The sequence below is a fragment of the Entelurus aequoreus genome, linkage group LG05 (assembly GCF_033978785.1).
Source record: "Entelurus aequoreus isolate RoL-2023_Sb linkage group LG05, RoL_Eaeq_v1.1, whole genome shotgun sequence".
Classification (NCBI taxonomy): Eukaryota; Metazoa; Chordata; class Actinopteri; order Syngnathiformes; family Syngnathidae; genus Entelurus; species Entelurus aequoreus.
The window spans coordinates 9,841,192-9,846,582 of record NC_084735.1 but is presented as its reverse complement, the minus strand read 5'-3'; the positions used below and the strand labels follow the sequence as shown (position 1 = coordinate 9,846,582).

General features: G+C 42.5%; 1 long non-coding RNA gene across 1 annotated transcript; it reads left to right on the top strand.

Annotated features, from left to right (window-relative positions):
* Positions 1-4,578: 4,578 nt before the first annotated feature.
* Positions 4,579-5,391, top strand: LOC133649592 (uncharacterized). Its single transcript, XR_009826090.1, has 3 exons — positions 4,579-4,673; positions 5,186-5,241; positions 5,308-5,391. It is a non-coding gene; the product is annotated as an uncharacterized LOC133649592 (long non-coding RNA).

Here is a 5,391-nt window from a genome sequence, read left to right as displayed (position 1 = left end):
CTTCACTTGTTTAAATAAATTCATTAATTTTTTTTACTTTGCTTCTTATAACTTTCAGAAAGACAATTTTAGAGAAAAAATACAACCTTAAAAATTATTTTAGGATTTTTAAACACATATACCTTTTTACCCTTAAATTCCTTCCTCTTCTTTCCTGACAATTTAAATCAATGTTCAAGTACATTTATTTTTTTATTGTAAAGAATAATAAATACATTTTAATTTAATTCTTCATTTTAGCTTCTGTTTTTTCGACGAAGAATATTTGTGAAATATTTCTTCAAACTTATTATGATTAAAGTTCAAAAAAATTATTCTAGAAAATCTGTAGAATCAAATTTGAATCTTATTTCAAAGTCTTTTGAATTTCTTTTAAAATTTTTGTTCTGGAAAATCTAGAAGAAATAATGATTTGTCTTTGTTAGAAATATAGCTTGGTCCAATTTGTTATATATTCTAACAAAGTGTAGATAGGATTTTAACCTATTTAAAACATGTCATCAAAATTCTAAAAATAATCTTAATCAGGAAAAATTACTAATGATGTTCCATAAATTCATTTTTTTAATTTTTTCAAAAAGATTCGAATTAGCTAGTTTTTGAATTTTAAAGAGTCGAAATTGAAGATAAACTATGTTTAAAAATTTAATTGTCATTTTTTTTGTGTTTTCTCCTCTTTTAAACCGTTCAATTAAGTGTAAATATCATTAATTATTAATAATAACATAGAGTTAAAGGTAAATTGAGCAAATTGGCTATTTCTGGCAATTTATTGAAGTGTGTATCAAACTGGTAGCCCTTCGCATTAATCAGTACCCAAGAAGTAGCTCTTGGTTTCAAAAAGGTTGGTGACCCCTGGTTTATGGCGTTGGCGATCAAAGGTAAAGACGATCGTCTCTTACTGTAAAAATGCGTAGTAAATAACGCTGATATGTCTAGAAAGAACGCTAATGAGCCACCGGGGTGGATTGTGGTATAGAAAATATAAAAGGTTTTTTTACAGAAGAAAAAAAGCGAGTTGTCGAAGTGACGCTTCGCCTCGTGACCAGGCCAGCTGGCACGGTAAACAAAAACAAAAGTAGAAAAACATAGGTATGGGTGAGGGCGGACCTACGTCACTTCCGCCTACCAATCCCCTAGCAACCGGGAATTCGTTGAAAACAAACCAGCTCACAGCGAACACAGCATTGACAGAAAAAGCATTTAACGAGCGTTGTGGCTTGGAAGTCGGCGTTAAATCCTTCATTTACGCATTTTTACTTATTCGCATATCGTGTGAAAAAACGAAAATGCATTATTTGCGTCAGACTCGTCTCAGTGAACTTTAAAGCTTCTCAGGCTTAGCTTAGCTTGCGCGCTACTAAGAAAGAGACGCGGAAGTTATCAACAACTTTGTGTGAACACGCCGTACTTGTTGGAGCCCACGTCGAAGAAGAAGCGCTTGTTGTCCACAGTCCTCGACGAGCCCTCCGGCAGCTCCGCGGGCTCCTCGTCCACGCCGTAATCGTCAATAAGTTTGGCCAAAGCGTCGCGGAACTCGATAAGTCCCTGCGCCGGGAGCGCGATGGTCTGACCCCAAGCCGGGCGCCCTGTGGAGGTGGAGAAAATCCTCAGTGCTGAGCTCTGTAGAACTTGCACCTGGCTCGCTGACAACAAGCTATCCATCCACTTGGGTAAAACAGAATCCATCCTGTTTGGGTCCCACATCAAACTTAAGAGAGTCAATGACTTCACCATAAAAGTAGGTGACAGTGTCATCACCAGGAAAGATGAGGTCACCTACCTAGGTTCCATTCTAGAGGCTAACCTTTCCTGTGATAAAATGGCAACCAAGGTAATCAAAAAGGTTAACCAACGAACGAGATTTCTCTACAGAATTTCCTCTCTGGTCAACAAAAGCACCTTGAGGATTCTGGCGGGAACTCTCGTTCAACCCTTTTTCCATTACGCATGCACCTCCTGGTACCCTAGCACCTCCAAAACCCTCAAATCTAAACTCCAAACATCTCAGAACAAGCTAGTCAGGTTACTTCTAGACCTCCACCCCAGATCCCACCTCACTCCTACCCACTTCTCTAAAGTGGGCTGGCTCAAGGTGGAGGACAGAGTTAAACAACTTGCACTGAGCCTAGTCTATAAAATCCGCTACACCTCCCTGATACCGAAGTACATGTCAAACTACTTCCTTAACGTAAATGACCGCCATAACCACAACACCAGGGGGTGCTCCACTAACCACGTTAAACCCAGATTCCGAACTAACAAAGGTCTTAACTCATTCTCTTTCTATGCCACATCAATGTGGAATGCGCTCCCAACAGGTATAAAAGAAAGGGCATCTCTATCCTCCTTCAAAACCGCAATAAAAGTTCACCTCCAGGCAGCTACAACCCTAAACTAACACCCTCCCCGGATTGCTAATAATCAAATGTAAACAATCAAATGCAGATTCTTTTTCTTATGCCTTCTGATCTCTCTCTCTCTCTCTCTCTCTCTCTCTCTATGTCCACTACTTGATGTCCATATCCCCCCCCCACCCCCCCCCTCCCTCCACACCCCTGATTGTAAATAATGTAAATAATTCAATGTGATTATCTTGTGTGATGACTGTATTATGATGATAGTATATATGATAGTATATATCTGTATCATGAATCAATTTAAGTGGACCCCGACTTAAACAAGTTGAAAAACTTATTCGGGTGTTACCATTTAGTGGTCAATTGTACGGAATATGTACTTCACTGTGCAACCTACTAATAAAAGTCTCAATCAATCAATCAATCAATCTGTTCACGGTCTGCCGGATCCTCAAGAACCGTCCCCGCTGGTTCTCTTTCAGGTCCATGTAGTACTTCCGATTCTCCCGCACTAGGAACTCGCTTTTCAGGGCCCGCCGCGGCTCATCCTGCACCATGCTGGGACCCAACTGGGCGTAGTGTTCGATGAAGTCCCCCAAGTAGTCGCGGAACTCGACCGCCACCGACATAGACAGCGTGAGGCGGCTCTTGTTGCCACCGGCCCCCGACTTCGGCTGCGAGCCATTTGTCTCGTCTCTGTGGGCTTTTATCACGCTTTGGCAGAACAAAATACAACCTTTGTTTTCCCTGTTTCCGGTTGTGGTTAGCACAACCGAAAACAACACCATTTTTCGCCATTTTGGAGGCAGAATGACGGGTTTAACCAGCGTAGGTCGACAGGTTAAAGAGTAATGGCAACGGTTTGTTTTCAACGCCAGTCTGGTTGCTATGGCTCGAAGAACCCGTATGTAGCTCAGTTGCCCGGATGTCGGCCCTCACCCATTGAAAAAATAACTAGTAAGGAAAGGTATATTTACATGCGACAAGTCAGTTGGCAACGTTTTGGTAGAAAACCTTCATCAGGCCTGACTCGTCAAAAGAGAAATAGCAATAGCAGGCTCGCACGACAGGTAGGAGAAAATGTCCCTTCACCTTGTCGTCGAATAAAGGTCATGTAAATGGCTAGGTGCTGATAGCTATAAACAAGGGGGTAGGGTCCCTGTAATTCACTGTGTTGGACTTCAAAATAGAAGTTTTACCAAAACAAAAGTGTAAAACAAAACCCCAACACAGCGACCCTCTGTGGCCCCAAGCTGCTATTGCAACATGCCTGCTGAAACAATAATAACAGAACAAGAAACATTGAATATTGAATATATAAATATAAAATAAATATATATGAAAATATGTTAAGTAAACAAACACTTATACCCATACATAAAAACATGCATGTGTATAAACATTCAAATAAATAATGCAAAAAAGACCCTGGATTGTAATATAGGGCTCCAGTAAGACACACAGAGGAAGGAGAAGACTACCTCCCATAATTCTGTAAAGTTTGTGTAGTGCTATGGATTTGAACGTTGCGATCTATTGAGAGTCATCCAATCTTTTGTTGCAGAGAGCCTGTCCGGGGGGGGGGGCGGACAGGCGGGCGAGAGGGGGTGAGCGCCCCTCCGGTGCCCGGAAGGGACTGACCGCCCCTCCCGGTGTTTCTCGTAAGAGCCTGAGGGCCGCCTAGGAGGGGGTGAAGCGTCTCGCGCGTGCAGGACGAGACCTCCCCTTTGCGTGCGGGCCCCCGACCGGCGTACCAGCCGAACGGGCGGGGTGGCCCGCCAGGGGACCATGGGGCTCAAGTTGTCGACCTCCACGCGGTACAAACTAGGCCAACGACAACACCGTGGCACAACACGGGGCAGCCGGGGACTTTGTCAGTTCCAAAAAAAAAGGTGGAAGATTTTTTCCAAGTGTCTAGGACGGGGGTCGGCAACCCGCGGCTTTAGAGCCGCATACGGCTCTTTAGCGCCGCCCTAGTGGCTCTCTGAAGCTTTTTCAAAAATTTATGAAAAATGGAAAAAGATGAGGGGGAAAAAAAAATTGTTTTGTTTTAATATGGTTTCTGTATGAGGACAAACGTGACACAAACCTCCCTAATTGTTATAAAGCACACTGTTTGTATTAAACATGCTTCACTGATTCGAGTATTTGGCGAGCGCCGTTTTGTCCTACTAATTTTGGCGGTCCTTGAACTCACCTTAGTTTGTTTCCATGTATAACTTTCTCCGACTTTCTAGGACGTGTTTTATGCCACTTCTTTTTCTGTCTCATTTTGTCCACAAAACTTTTAACGTTGTGCGTGAATGCACAAAGGTGAGTTTTGTTGATGTTATTGACTTGTGTGGAGTGCTAATCAGACATATTTGGTCACTGCATGACTGCAAGCTAATCGATGCTAACATGCTATTTAGGCTAGCTATATGTACATATTGCATCATCATGCCTCATTTGTAGCTATATTTGAGCTCATTTAGTTTCTTTTAAGTCATCTCAATTCAATGTATATCTCATGACACACTATCTGTATGTAATATGGCTTTTAATTGGTTGCGGCTCCAGACAGATTTGTTTTTGTATTTTTGGTCCAATATGGCTCTTTCAACATTTTGGGTTGCCGACCCCTGGTCTAGGAGGAGCGGCCTGTCAGAAAGCCAAAATGGCGTGGAAAAGTTAGATTAGTGCCTTATGTTGATGGAGGTACATAAAGGGTTAGGGGTTAGGATTATCGTTGGGGTTAGGGTTGGATCTCCACCTGGGTAAGGAATTCAAAATTAGTCCCTCTACTTGCTGGAAGTCACTAAAAAAAAGCTGGGATTTTGTCAAAGTGTCTAGGTGCGTGTTCCTTTAAGAAGGCTGACCTGCCGTGGATCTCCACTCGGAGGTAATGTTCAAAATTAGTCCCTCTACTTGCTGGAAGTCACTAAAAAAGCTGTACATTTGTCTATAGATGTGTATTCCTTTAAGAAGGCCGACCTGCCGTAGAGCCCCCCGGATAGAAAGGTCAAAAAAGGCCCCCAGGATGACTGACAGG